We start from the raw sequence: 16,020 nt of genomic DNA on the forward strand, positions 1-16,020 counted from the left end.
TGGCAGACTTTCTCAAAAAGTGTATTAAAAGTAGCATTCTCATGTTTCCATGATAAAATACATCACTTAATATTAGATACTTGAAAAATGTCAAAATTAAATGATTCAGCATTTTCATTTCCCTCCCTTTTTATTTCTAAGTTGGAATTATTATGATTACAGTCATTTCCACCTACTGTCTCTCCAAAACCTTCTTGCTCCTAAATTTTCTGTCCCTCAAATGCTTCCTGATTGCACAGGGTAGAACGGGTTCTTCCAGCCTAGCCATCAGTCTCTGTGTTGCACTTGGGAGCAGTGGTACTTGGAAGGACTCCAACTGCAAATCCATCACACCCGCAGGGCACGTTTAGTGCCCTACTGCATGGGACATCAAAACATCAGAAAATCCAAGGAACTCTCTGACCACAGTAATTTTTCTCAGCTTCAGTTCCCACAGACACCAAAAATCTGTTCTATCACCGTTTTAGTGAATGAGCACTTCGTTTCTTCAGCTGAGAAATCCAATTTAAAACTCATCAGGGAATACCGTTATCCTGTAAACCACATACAAGGGAGAAAGCAAGCATGAAAAAAACTGTTCAGCCAGGGACTAAAGTAAATGGGTTATTCTGCAAGTAATCCATTCACTGATCAATTTTAGTGGGAGCTGTGGCTAAATCAGGACAGAAGGAGAAGTACACAATGGGTCTGAAACACTAACATCTGCATAGTAATGTTTCTGAAACAACAAACTCATAAGCCTTTTCCAGCAGCTGGACAAAACCCATACAAGTAATTTCTCAAGAGATTTGTTCGAGAAACACTGCTTTTAATATGTACCATTCCAGTTACTACTGTCTGACCTTGCATATTTCAGGATCTCTGGCATATCCTATAACATAAAATAAATATTTTCCCCTCTAAAGTTGCTGTCTGTTTTAGATTTTGTGCTTTATTTGCAGTAAGTGATTTTTCTGTCCTATTTTAATTTAACAACCTCTGGTTTCTTAGTGTATATCTTGTAATACAACTCTGTTCACTTTCTGTGAGTTCAGGTAAATTCCTATTTTTGTCTGTCTTTAATCAGGTCACTCACTTATAAGATCTTTTGCATTCCAGGGAGGCCTTATGCCATTCATTTAAAGGGTTATTAAATCTTCGATTTCTCCTTTTCTTTTTCATTAATGACTTTTAAAATTACTGCTATTTCAAGTTCCTTTATTTGTTGCAACAACTTTATCAGAACTCACTATTCTTTCCAAGAGCTAAGTGATTTACTTTTTGCTCAACTTTTTCCCTGACTCTTGATGCCACAGAATCAAAATTCTCAAAGGAAATCTCCATCAAATTTCCTTTTCGAGGGTTAAGCACTTTCTTCTTTCCTTCTTTTTTTAATGCAAAGACATGGTACACTTCTGTTCTAGCTCTAGTTTCTTAAAGAAAATGATCAGCTTAAATTGTCTTTTTTTAATGTTCTCAATATTTTATGATGTCATCTTCAAAGACCTCATGGGTTTGATTGTCCTCTTTATAGCAATATTTATAGCAACATTTCTCGTGGAGTACAGTTCAGAGCAACCTCCCCTGCTCTTGACCAGACTGGCAAACCTCTGCAATGGTCTGAGGCTGAGCCTGGACAACTCTGCTGTGGCACCACATGCAGACAGCTGCTCCTGGCTAATCCTTCACAACCTCTGCAGGTTACTAACATATGCTCGAATCCAATCTTTTATCCATCAGATTTTGATATAAAATTTAATCCAATCATATTATCTTGCCTTGATCTTTCCACCTTCAACTTGCTAGCAAAGAAATTTTTACTTTGGCCATGGGCACACCTCTTACTAAAATCCTTTCCCACCCGCCTCTTCTCTGGCACCTCAAACCAAAGTTACATTGGTTTGACAAAGCTGTCACAACACACCTTTCCCTGTTTCATATTTAGAACTCTGCCTCTATTTTGCTCAGTTTCTGTGTCTATAAGCGTGAATTTTTTGCTTTCTTCATTCTGTTCCTCAAGTGCTATCATACTTGGGAACAGTTACCATATGTCTTCTTTGTCTTCCTGCCCATCTTCCTTAAGAGTCACTTATGATACCAAACTTGGCAGTGCTTATTCCTCTAGGGCACGGACCTAGGACATGGATACTCGACTTCTGCACATCCCATAATACTTATTCCCTTTCACTCTTCATGCAGTATGCTACAGATAGATAGCATCTCTTACATTGTTGCCATTGAGTTTCCAGTCCCAAAAAGCCCCTTTAGGGGTTATCTAAAACAGGAAAAATATTATCTCAGAGCTGTTTATCTTTCCTCTTGTTGAATTTCCACTCCATGAGCAATTAATTACTTAATGAAACACAGTTCTTGTTTTCACTTAAGTGTTTATGCAAATTAAATTTTATGAAAAACTATGCATATAAACTTCTATATACTCAGAAATTAAGAAAAATATTATGCAAATTGGTCTGCCAGGTAGAGGCGAGCTCATAAACTTGTATGTAGCATGTATTGGTTCATAACCTGCAGAACATTAGGACAAGCAGATGCAATTCAGCTGGAGATGATATTATTTTTATGAAAGCTATGTCAAGCAATTAATGGTTTAGATGAAAGGAATTAAGAAGTTAGGTATGTTCCTAATTAAACAGTAATCAAGAATATGAGGTTGAAGAATTTACACTGAACTGAAATGTGATTGGAGCAGTTAGCCTTGTGCTCTTGCAGCCAAGAAGCCCAACAAGCACCATGGGCTTCATTATCACAGAATTATACATTTGTTTGGGTTGGCAAGGACCTTAAAGATCATCAATTTCAAATCCCCCTGCTGTGGGAAGAGATGCAACCCACTAGACCAGGTTGCACAGTACGCCATCCAACCTGTCCTTGAACGCTTCCAGGGATGGGTCATGCACAGCTTCTCTGGGCAACCTTTTCCAGTGACTCATTACTCAGTTCTTTGGGTAAATAATTTCTTAATAACTTCTAATCTAAATCTTTCAGTTTAAAAGATTTTGTCCTATCATTATCTCTCTGTACAAAACGTCACTCTCACTCTTTTTCGTAATCATCCTTTAAGTACTGGAAGGCTTCGATGAGGTCTCATTGGAGACTTTTCTCCATGCCAAACAATCACAGCTCTCTCAGTCTGTTTACATGGAAAGGGCTCTCCACCCCTCTGATCATCTTTTTGACCTTTTCTGACCTTTTGTCCTTGTTCAAACAGGCCCATGTCCTTCTTACGTTGAGGACCCCAGAGCTGGATGCAGCACTCTGGGTGGAGTCTTATGAAGGCAGAGTAGACAGGGAAAAATAACCATCTTCCTCAGACTCCTGGCTCTAAACACTGTGACAGCCAACAGGCCTCATCTCTTTAGCATTTGTGCATTGATGTTGGGCATACTATGCCCTAGTTTTAATCTGTGGTATTCCAGAAAAAAAGCACATTAAAATTATAAATTTCATTAATTTTCCCACTGACGGGCAAATCTCATGGGTAGAGCATGAGACACTCAAGGAGAGGCTGAGGGATCTGGACTTTTTCAGCCTGAAGAGGAGAAACTTCAGTGGATACCTAACTGCTGTCTTCAACTATCTCATGGAAGAGTTATAAAATATCCAGATTCTTCTAAGACATGGCCAGGACAAAAAGAAGAGGCGGGAATCCAAAACTGCAGCAAGGGAAATATCAGCTAGGAATTAAGATAATACAAGTCACAATGAAATTTGTCAAACGTTGGAACAGGTTGTCCAGAGAGGCTGTGGGATCTTCATTTGGGGATTTCCAGAGCTCAGCTGGGGAAGCTGGAAGGCATCCAGATAGAAAATCAAAACCAAAGCTAATTATAGCTTTGCATTGTTTGATTTATCAAATACAATAACTAGTTACTTACACCTGATAGTTTAGCATAAAAAATTAATTTGCTTTTACCTTCTCTCTCTCTGTTACATAATACGGGAGTGAATTCATGTTGATCACAGTGGCATCTCAATCCTCCAGGACTGGTGATATTAAACACACCTGCTGTTCCCACACTGTGATCAGGAGGCCCAAGGAGTAGCAGGGTGCCTCTCCACAAAGTTGTGAGGGGAAGGAATTTTTCAGACTTGGTGATGGTGAGTCATCCCTCAGGGCAGGCACTGGCTCTCTATCCTTGCCTCACAGCAGCATAGTGGGGAAAATACCCATATCACAAGGGACTCCTCAGAAAGTAACAATCGTTTTTTATTATTCACAGTATAAGGAACTTGTGAATCTTCGCCCATAAAGGGGCCTCTTTTGTGCTACAGCAGTAAAAATGACAATAAAAAGAAGATTGCTCTGCATCAAAAAGAAAAGAACATTTGTTGAATAAGCTGCTAGACCAACATAAATAATAATGTCATGGTCTAGCTCTTTGTCTCTCTTTCTGCTCTTTTTTGATTACCTTAGTCTAGTTTCCTTCTTAGGTATAGAAAAAAGGGTTGGGTTTGGTTTTTTTTTCTCTCTTTGTATCTCTTTTACCTGTTGTTGCCTTTGTTTTTTTTTTTTCAAATCTTGTTTTGATTTGTTTTATAATTTCAGGTGTCACTAAACTTTGGTGTAAATTTTATGTGTTTGATGGAAAGAGAAGGCGGGGTTCTGTGCTCTGCAGGGAATCAACCCTCATGACAGCTATGTCCTCTTTCATTTATTTTCCTCTCTAATTAGTAGCTTTCCCAGACTAAAAATGACGAATCAGGAAAGATCTCAGTTGCTATCAGCTCATCAAAAAGATGCCAATGTTGGAAACATAAGACAGTTCCAACTTTTGGGATTTTGTGCAGAGCTGCACACATGCATGTGCAAGCATAGGTTTGGATACTTTCAGGCAAAAAGAAAGCTTTGAAAATTGAGAATGCATTAAATCTAAAGCACTCCTTTTGCTTCTCAAAAAGAAAAAGAGAAATGCAAGGGACAATCTCCCCACCCTTGCCATGACAGCACCATGTTCTTCCCTTTCCTGAGAATATTTTGCAGTCACATTCCTGAAAGTGGGTTAAACTTTCTAAAAACACATCTCTAACACTGTGACAAAATTCTGCCCATTAGCTGATCTGAGTGGCTGACTGTTATAGGTGCCAAACAACACGCACTCGCTATAAGAGACTTTTCTTTCAGAGAGCCAAAGATAAATGATCCTTACATCTGCTAATCTAGAAACAAAGGACCCTATCCCTTCACTTCTAGTACCAGAATAATAATCACCTGACACCACGTAGTGAACAAAACCTACAAAATGTCTCTTACTGCAGACCGTCACAGCACTCAGAAAAATTATTCCTTCTACCTAAAAAGCTAGTAATTCCCATCTGTTTTTTCCATTAAATATTAGCAAAGAAATGTGAGAGTCCCATACATTTTATTCTCTCATTTCCACACTTAGACCTCATGAAAAATTAGATAATGTCTGTGGCAAGCCCCCAGCACCCCCTCCCCCCTCCTCAGTTTTGTATGATTTCTTGATCTATGGAAATTAATAGCAAAATGTCTTGACTTCTTCCTGTAAGGAAGCACAAATCTAACTTCCTTCACATCAGAAAAAATGTAATGCTTTAAAACAAATGGTAAGGTTTGAACTGTGTGACTTTGACTGATTATTCAGACTGATTCTTTCCTTACCAATGCTTTTATAAAGTTATAATAAATTCTTTGACTTCCTTGTTTTTCCTTGAGTTTTACCCTGACTTGAAGAGCAGGATCTCAATGAGAAACTGATATCATTCTGGTGTTTCATCATGTAACTCAGTTGACTGTAGGAGAGCAACATCTGGTAAGTCTGGACTTCATAACAGACTCAAGTCCAAACTGTTGATTAAGGTATCAAAACTGAAAAAGAAGACTTTTACCCTGCTAGGCTATTATACTCCATTCTTTTTGACTTAAATCTCAGAAATATTAAATGCTTTAGAAAATAGCAATAAAATTTCAATACATTTGCCCTATCATTACAAATATTTCATCTGCATTACTAATTGGAAAAAGAAAATACTTTGGTTTTTTTTTTTTTTTTTTAATTTCAGATAAAGGTGGGTTTAAATCTTCACATAAAAAAGAAAGTATTCTGTTAAGCCCCCAAATCTTTCAAGTGATAAGTATGAGTGTAATATTTTATATTACATTTCTGTGTTCAGCCATGCCACAGATGGGACTAATTTGAAGTTTTAAAAGGTACATAATCCTGGCTGTCTTTATATTTTATTTTATGTTCTTTGTTGAGTATTTTTGGGGAAAGGGTAGACTACAGGATTAACTTTCAGGAGACTGAGGATTAGATACCTCTGTGAGAATAAATCTATGATTTGCTTGCAAGACAAGATGTAATATTTTGTAAATGAAAATATCTAGGGAGAGAATTATATGCATAGAGGGTGCTGATTTGTTGAGTGCTCAGAAAGCCAAACTGCTCTGTTTGAGAGCCAATTTATGGTAGTGCTCTACATTTTTACTAGCTTGAGGCAATAAGATTCTTCTAGTCCAGGAAGAGCCGTGCAGCAGGTAAGTGCCTTTGTCTGGGCAGGGTGGAGCACAGGCTGAGAGCTGGCATTGGAACAAGCAGGCCAGCCAAGAGCATTAGCTTCCCAGAAGCTAGGGATACAAAGGACTTTTCTCGTTTGGGGCAGGGTGCTAAGAAAGGCTGATAAATAGCCTACAGTAAAGCAAGAGAAGGTGCAGACAACTTCTTGCCCAGAGATGAAGTCAAGACAGCTGGTCCAGTCAGGAGAGCTCCCATGTTGCCTTTTTGACCACAAATATAAAGTTACCAGGCAGTCTGCATGACTGCTCCCTCGTGAACATTCTTAACCTGCAACTAATGCCAGGTGTTCCAATTCAGCTTCAGATCAAAATCTGCCCCTGTATTTCCTGCCCAAAAAACTCTGAATGACCAGCTTTCCTCTAGCAATGGAATAAACTGCCTGTTCACTCCTGAGGCACCTACATGGGGCACTGATGCCTGATACTCACTGGCTCAACTATGTTGCCCCTGAGCACTTGGCTTAGTCCTTTTTTCTGCTCCTCTCTAGTGTAGAGGCACTGAAGTAGAACATGCTGGCATCCATCCTGGCACAGCTATTTATCACCTAAATGATGTCCTGTAATCATGTCCTTTGGAAACAATCCAAAGGAAACCTGCGGGAATCTCCAAAGAAGGAATATACCCAGCCAGTTTTAAGATTGGTGGGGTGTGGGTGCAGAGAGCCATGTGACACATCCCAGATAATTTTTTGCTCTAACCAGTCTATTTTTAATTTTTCAAAAATATCTGCAGGTGGCCAACCTGAAATTTAGGAATACAACACACAAGCCCATTTTAGACTGCCTATGGATACACCAAATAGAAAACAAGCCTTAACAGCAGTTGTGCACCAGAGGTCACCTAGATTCCTTGTGAGGAGTGAGATGGAGAGGGGCATGCAGAAGTGATCCAGGGTTCTTCTGAGAAGACAGGAAATTTTTTGAGCTTCTTGTGACCCCAGCAAGTTTACTGCAAGCGGCAGAAGCACAGGCTTACAACCTTTGGTTCTCAGTGTTAGCAGCAATCTAAGGAACAGAGGGGGAAAGACATATGAGTTCAAACACAAGTTATATTGAAGCCAGTGTCAAAACTCTCAAAAGAGAACAAGTGAGTGGAAATGGAGAATGGACAAAAGGCACATGGAGAGAGCAGACAAAGGGAGGGAAAAATACGTGTTGGAAAGAAAAGAGAAAGACTCTTAAGAGAACAAAAAGCAAAAATGTAAGGTGTTTTTAATGTATATAATGTAGAAGAATAGAGGCAAAAATAAGCTTTCAATAATGTCCTTTTGGTTAGTTGATCTAGACAGCGCACAAAGGCATGAAGCAGGGCAAATAGAGCAATAATATAATTACATTTCTACCAAGGAAGTAAATAAAGGAGTATTCTTCTATACAGAAGAAAAAGTATGGGTGTTCAATTTCAGTGAAGCAAGCTTTGTTAGAACTGACACCGTTGGGTAAAAGTGAAAGAGAATCATGAAAGGAAGGAGCAAGTGAGCGAAATTGGAAGGCATTCAAAGAAAAATTCACATTTGCCTCAGGGAATGTTGTGTATGTGCATGCTACCTACCCAGTAAATATGCTGTCAAGGAAAAGGTGTGCCAATGTGAATGAAAAATGCTCTGTACAAAGTAATCAGGGTTACAAAGGGACCAAATGTGAGAGATAAAATGAGGATTATGGAGGGGAGAGATGAGAAAGTGGAAAGAAAAGAGTAACACGTGAGGAGACAATAGAAGCGATAGAAATGTGTTAGGGCAGGAAGGTCATCCAAGGAGATTACAGAGGAGGATATTGTAAATGTAAGATATTATTAACTAAAAAATAGATATGGCATTGACACAAAGTTAATTCCCTGCCTCAGTTTTCACGAAGTAAAAATAAAGGACAAATGTTAAAAGCAGACATGAAATTTCCCCAGGGAGGAAAAAGAAGTATTAGAAATAATACAGGAAATCTCGGTCATGCCAGAACAGGTAATCAAAAATAATGGTCAGAACCATATACATCAAGAATATATATAGAAAAAAAATCCCCCTCAAACTACCTCTACTCAAGTATACTTTACAACTTTCTTTATAAGGAAGGAAAAAAAAGGAAAAAAGAGGTTAGAGGAGAGAATAAAAATTTCAACTCACAGCTCTCTTTTAAAACATATTGATGACAAGTTAAAAGCTGTATTTAAAATACCCAGCCCACGAATTCTTCCCTTTTCTGATAAAATAAAAGTCTTTGGAAAAGAACAGAATAAAACCATCCCTCAAAGCCTGTATGTCTCATTCTTTTATAGTCCACTTACCCATTAAGGACATAATCTGCTACCACTGAAGCCAATGGAAGCATGTAGTGCTGATTTCACTTGGCATTGAATCATGCCCCATCTAAGAGAACAATCTGCATGCCCATACTGGAGCGATGTTTTGGGCCTTCACAGCCCTGTGTGCTGACAGCGTCCCCAGCACCAGTACATGCATGTTCATTTCTTCTTCATGTCTCAGATTTTCCAGGGGGAGAATGGGATGTGCAATTGGTGCTGAAGGGTTTCAGACCAGTTCGGGACAACTTCTGGATTTTAGGCATTTGAAGACTGCCCAAAAACCACCCTGTATAAAACTACAGGGCATAAGAGCAGCTGCCTCTAGGCTCCTGCACTTTTCCAATTATTCACACTCCCTTGTGTGTACCAAAGTGCAGGTCACAGGAGAGAAAAGTGCTATTTCTGTCCCCAGGCTGCTCCCTAAATTCCTGCTCTGCTGCCAAAATGTGTAATGACATGCTGCCAGTTCCTCAGGGAAGACTGCAACCACTGTGTTCTCAAACAGTTTTGGGTGAAGACACCTAAGACTCATCAACATAGTAGTCTTAGAAGAATCAACCTTGAGGAGTTACCTACTTGATGCTTCAACTGAGGTCCCTCATTCTAAAGCTCCAAGAGATTTTCTTACCCCTTTTGAAAATGTTCACCAGTGGTAGGGCCTCTTCTAGCAAAACTACAGCTGGCTCCTGTTCTGAGTTGTTTTGGAATCAGTTCAGGCATTTGCTTGACTTCTACATGCATGTAGAGCTGCCCAAAACCCCACCCAGTCTGGCCTTGCACATCTCCAGGGATGGGAAAGCCACAACTTCTCTGAACAACCTGTTCCAGTGCCTCACCACCCTCAAAATGAAGAATTTTTTCCTAATGTCTAATTGAAACCAACCCTCTTTCAGTTTAAAGTCATTCCCTTATCCTTTTACACATTCCTTTCCACATGCCCATGTGAAAAGTCCCTATCCAGCTCTCTTGTTGCCCCCTTTAGGTACTGGAAGCTGCTATAAGCTGTCTCCAGAGCCTGCTCTCCTATAAGCTGAACAAGCCTGACTCTTTCAGCCTGTCTTTTAGGTGAGATGCTTCAGACTTCTGATCATCTTGGTGACCCTCCTCTGAAATCACTCCAACAGGCCCATGTTTTCCTCGTTAGGGACTCCAGACAAGGACTCTTCTGAGAGTATTTTTAAACACTAGTGACTGACTTAGCCACACAGTACTCTTCTCTCTCTCAGTTTCCTGGATTAGATGCCAGGCATAATGTGGCAGAAGCACAGGATACAGTTTTTGCTCGGTTTAATCTTAAGCATAAATGGTGTCTCATATCTTGCTGGAAAGGCGAACATATATGTGGAAATGAAAATATACATGGAAATGGGACAAGGAAAGCAGCAGGAATAACACTTCCTGGAGTATACTAGCTTCAAATTTTTACTGAATCCAGAGGAATAGCTGTCTCCTGTCTTTGAGTATCAACAAGTTTTCTCTGATCCATCTAAGAATTTAACCAATGTGGTTTCTGTGGATATTTTCAGAGGTGTGAATCCCAGCCAGTGGATTCACATTGGCTGTAATAAAATTAGACTAATTTACACCAGATGAGAAAGATTAGGCAGCAAAGCAGGAAACAAGAAGCAGAATCCAGACTGCCTTGAATCACATTCCCACATGTATCTTGAAGGCCTTTAACCTTCCTGAGTGGTCAGTTACATTGATTACACCTTCTGGGGTGTTTACTTAATTAAGTATCCTATATTGGAGACTATATTTAAGGCTCTACTGAGTCAGAAGATTCCAACTTCAGACTAGGGAGAAGTTGTACAAATAAACCAGGCTTCAGTTCAAGTGGATGAGTCAGAAGAAAGTGTTTTTCCATAAATAAGTTGCTAGGTTCATAAATAAGTTCAGCTAGGTTTCCAAGCAGAAAAACATCCACGCTTTTGTAGCAGAGGCTTCCCTGCAAGAACCTTTTGAAACAAGCTGAAGATACACCTACAAGTGCTCAGTAAACTAAAACATCAGAAAGCAGAAAAAAGAGTATTTGATCTGCATTTCAAAAGACAAATGAAGAAGATACAAGAAATTGATAGAACAAAGGGCCACAGTATAGGAAAATATTATTGAACATGGTATCCTGCTTGGGAGGAATCCAGATCAGCACCTGAGCAGCTGCATATTCTGGACAATCTGTTGATGATTAATGGAAGGAAGAGGGGAGGCCAGTTACCATCATTTCTGCCCAGTGCTATGAATGCAAAGCATGAATCAGGTTTTCATCATCTTTTTTAAAGAGCCTCTGTGGAAAACACAGAGTAACTCTCAGGTGGCAGGCAACAAGGGTGCTGTGGAAACTCACCTTTAGGCATAGTGTTCTACTAGATCTTCATGAAGAATTAATTATAAAAAGATATTTCAATCTGGCAGCGAACAAGAAGCTGAGGAACATTTTGGAAAATCTTGCTGAAATATTGGAGGAAGTGGAGGAGGCCATTCATCAGCTCAGGAAGTCAGCATTTGCACAGGTCTAACACAAGCTGTTTTGACATCTCCAATGTAAGGGTCCATTCCTGACATCCAGGGTTTCTCTTGTTTTTTCAGAAGAAGACATTTCTAGGATGTGTTTCTCTGACCTGTTCTAGTTGTCTACCCCAGGTTGAGTTTAATTTTACCTAAAGGAGTGAAATGCCCATTTCTCTCCTTTGATTGGCAGTAAAACAATCTGAGCTCTGGATGACTGTGCAAATGTCTCATTTGCTCAGATCACACACCCCACGACCACCAGTAGGAAATGCTGTCATTGGGCATTAAATTTTTGATGTTTAGGTTTGGAATTGAAGCCAAAGATATTTGAGATGGAAGATGCTGGCTGAGTGTCTTTGCTTCTCATGAAGGCTCTGTGGTCCTGTTTAAGCCATGGAGTGTGATCCAGAGATCCTCCAGCTATCAGCAGCAGCCCATGTGTGTGAAGATGTTCCCACAGGAAAGCCTCTCACTTAACACCTCCTCTTCAGAAGTGGTATAATGATGCTGCCAGAGCCAAGGAAAATATGGGCAGGAAAATAGTTTTCTGATAGCTCAGCATCATGCTTTCCATATTGCTGTATCCCATGGCAGGAAGAGCCAGTCTGAATTCCTCAGGATGAAAATTTACAATCTCATCCTTCATCCATTATTGCACTGACCTGAATATGGTCTCCAGTCCCTTATTTTCTTCACTAGACTCTTGGCCAATGAGGACTTTGGGAAAAGCATGGATTAAATAGTATATTCTCTATTATATTAGGGGTTGAATTTAGAAGATATTTAAGGTCCTTTTCAACCCAGACTGTTCCACAATTCTAAGGTTTATTCTACAACTAAAAATTCTACAACTAGATATTTTGGCTGTGTGTTTTAGTGACAGAAAACTGGAATAGGAAAAAAAGGAAATATATAAAGATTAAGTTAAGTTTATCAAACAGTTCAGCTAAAAGGTAATGAAACAAAATACAAATTCTTAAATAAAGTCTGCTTTAATTTAAGGTTTTAGAGAAGTTTTCTCTTACTAAATTTACATTGCATTTTTGAGATATTGGAAATAAAACAAAACAAGCAAAATATTTTAAAAGGTAAATATTTAATTAACATATTTTTAAACTTTTAAAATTTAATATAAACATAATCATGCTTTTAATATGACTATCTCATTAAAAAAAGAAAAATAAATGTGAATGTCATCATATATTGCAGTTTCAGATAAGGGGCATCATAATGCTATTCTTTCTGTAGCTTAGATTAATACATATTCTTAAACAAAATTTTCACATGGTAGTGTTCAGATCCAATATTCCATCTGGAGAGGTTAATCACCTGATTGGCTGGTGTGGTCTTCACATATATTTCTAAATATGTATAATATATTTTTAATATATAAATATATTTAATAATGTTTGAGGAGCCAAAAATGGTCATAATGGAACTAGGCTACTAAAAACACAACACAATTCTCATGTTTAGAATCTGCCTAAACTAACAAAGAAAATATTCCTGCATCTCTTCTCATATATTCTGGTTTTCTGACAACAAAGGTGATCTGCTGTATATATCTAAAAATCTGCTTGGTTAGGCCATACAAATATGACAGGGAAGAATATGTCTGAGATTCACTTATCACTTTGGATTTTAGTGACTGATCTTTTCAGATGCTGTACATTCTATCAGTGTCAGAAATTTATGTCCTGATGGGATTTAGATGCTAAAAGTAGAAGGTGGACACAGGAAAGGATCTGTGCATACTAACAGATGTCAATTGCGGTCATGAGTCTCCTTCAGGTACATTTAATCCCTAAGAGGTGAAATAAAGAACATCTTTCTCATGCACACTTTTGTTAGAAGAACAGAGCAGAACAATTGGAAGGCAGACCAAGCAAAGCTACGCAGCTGGCTGTGCAACCAAGAGATTGAGTTTAAATGAGGAAAAGGGCACAATTTGTCTTCTGATTTCCAAGCTTGTAGGGTTCACTTGCTTCACATTGTCAAGATTTTCTCTACACCTGCGACCAAAGAAATTTAATTTTCTTAAATATAAAAGAAAGCTGAGAATCATATTTAACCACATTATTTTGCAAGCTAGATATGGAACACATAATCCTTTCCTTCTAAGTATTTTCATAGGCTTTCAGGGAATGGTTCTGATTCTTAATGCAATCTCCTGTAGCATTGACTGCAATTGAGTGAGATCACCTTATATTGATCCCAAATCTCACCTTCAAAGCAAAGTTTTTTGTTTAATCTGCCTCACCAAATTTCTGACTGGCCATTTCTAGTCTGATGTCATGTTCTTTAACTGCTCACATTCTTTCTCTTCAGGATGAATTATTCATCATTCGGACACACTCCAAAATACATATACACTTTTAAAAGACTAGAGATAGTTCATGCCATTAAAAGTTACCATCTCTGGGAAACATGCTTTCCTTTCCTGACTCTGCCTCCTGCTCTCCTGCAGAAAATGCTTTCAGAGTCTTTTCCCTGAATATGGTCTTCATTCTTCATCAAATTACCCATTCATTGCTCCCTACAAGCATGTGGTCCCACGTTGGTCTGGAACACATAGAGGGTTATTGAATTACATGGTTATTTGTGACCTGTAAAATTGATACCAAGTTTATTATAGTGCAGCTGACTTGGTTTCGGATTTCAGACGTTATTAATCATAATAGAAAAGAGTGTAACAGCAGGAGCAGGTCTGGTGGAGGAGACTTCAGACTGAGATTTGTCCTATATGCAGGCTGAAAACCTATTAAAACTATACATATTTTAAGCACAAATTCTAACTTGTGAGATCTCTAGTTTATTACATTTGCTTTTCAGACACCTAAACAGATAAGGTCACTTATGCCCTCAGAAGTTTACCTTTGTTTTTGTCTGGGAAAAAATGAAATACATCAAAAACGAAGCTCAATATAGACTGACAAGCAAAGATCCCAGTTCAGGACATCTTCATTCCCACTAATTGTTGAAGTAGTTTTGCAAAATGAAAATTTATGAAATACTGAAGGATAAATTCTGATTAAAGTTGCCATGGGGTAAACTGGAATTGTTTCCATGATGAGAGAAAACCCATATTAAAAAAAACAGAATCAGAGTTTAGTGATATCAATTACCCAGACATGGTTTGTATCCATTCCATTGGAAGTCATTAGTAAAAATCTAACACTTGAGCTGGAAAAAGCCCAGACACACATACAGTGGGAGCCATGGTGAGTTTGTCTTCCAATGCATTTACAGAAGTTGTTAGAAAAAAACTGTCCAAAACTAAAAATTACACTACAACAAGAAGTGCTTTTTCTTCTGAGTAAATACACATTCTTGTAACTTCTGGGAAAATCATCAGGTAGGAAGTGTTTAAAGAGCTTTGGCTCACACTAGATCCCCCATTAATTCTGTAGTGTGGGGAAACAGCTGTGCTTTTAGGGGCTGTATGACCATTTTTGTTGTGGGCAGCTGACTCCAGGAGACCTGTTCGAGCAGGGGAGTTGGTTAATATGATCTCTCAATCTTTGGTGCGGAGGTTCATCATGAAACTCCTTGCTGCATAATGACATTGAGGAGAGAGGTAAGGGGAAGATTCACAAAAAACTTACTGGGTAACCCCAGCTACTAGTTATTACAATATTGAAGATAAAGATTTTGAAGAGAGAAAACATGTTATGCTTCAAAGGCACAGGCTAGCAGAAAGCAAGAAAAATTTTCCCAGTTGGCAGATACCTTTAAAGCTGCATTCTTGACCCATGGATTGAATTATGCAGTTCTCACCATGTAATTCCAGGATCTTTGCACAGACAAAATGCAGGATGCACATTACCATGCTGCTATGCCTTCATTTAGTCAGAGTCACCATAAGGGGCTTCTGCATCCTCTGGACAGGGACTAGTGACCTACCTCAAAAATAGTTTGGTGCATAAAATTAATGGTTAATTTTCAATTTGGGATTAGTTTTATCAAAGGCAGAAGGCAGAGTTTTACAGAGCATGTGAACACTTGATTGAAGAGACGTGAGCTCTGCAGCCTACCTGCAAACAATAACATTAAGCAAAATTTATGGGGTGAAACACTTAAAAAATATTTGCCCAAGTCTCTTCAAGAGCTCAAAGACAATGTGTTGACACTACAAACACAGGCATGAAGGAGAACATAACACAACCATTTATACTGTGTTTCTTTACTCTGTCAGATCCTCCAGTCTGCAGAAGTTTTTCGAAATTGTCAATTTATTTTAGGGGTGTGCAGGGATATTCAGCCCTGATAGCAAATAATTTTGCATAAAGCTTAAAATTCTAGTACATACAGTAAGGCTAAATCCCCAGAGTACCTCTCAGCTTTGAACAGTGCTGCTTAGGAAAAGAAGTGATTGAACATGCAAGAGAAAATCAGAAATAAAACCTATCTATGCTGAAAAATGGAATACCAAATGGAGAGATAAATAATATGCAGCTTCAAAGTAAGTCTTGCCACACAAATCCTATAATCACTGTAAGAAAAAGGGATTATGTAAATATATTTGGTGATTAGAAAAATTACATATTCAAAATTATTTAATTTCATTATCCACTGAAAGTTACACAAATAAATACCTACTGTATCTGCATTTTTCCAACCTGCCTTTTTGTAATTTTTGACTATTATTATCTACAAGCCAGACCCATGTGAC

The 16,020-nt window shown here is 38.5% G+C and overlaps 1 long non-coding RNA gene across 1 annotated transcript; it reads right to left on the reverse strand.

The window, feature by feature from the left end:
* Nucleotides 1-416: 416 nt before the first annotated feature.
* On the reverse strand, nt 417-8,918 carry LOC134415155 (uncharacterized). The gene is made up of 3 exons (XR_010026947.1): nt 8,820-8,918; nt 7,380-7,543; nt 417-533 (listed from the first exon to the last, which is right to left on the reverse strand). It is a non-coding gene; the product is annotated as an uncharacterized LOC134415155 (long non-coding RNA).
* Nucleotides 8,919-16,020: the final 7,102 nt, after the last annotated feature.

Source organism: Melospiza melodia, chromosome 2, assembly GCF_035770615.1.
Source record: "Melospiza melodia melodia isolate bMelMel2 chromosome 2, bMelMel2.pri, whole genome shotgun sequence".
NCBI classification, from domain to species: Eukaryota; Metazoa; Chordata; class Aves; order Passeriformes; family Passerellidae; genus Melospiza; species Melospiza melodia.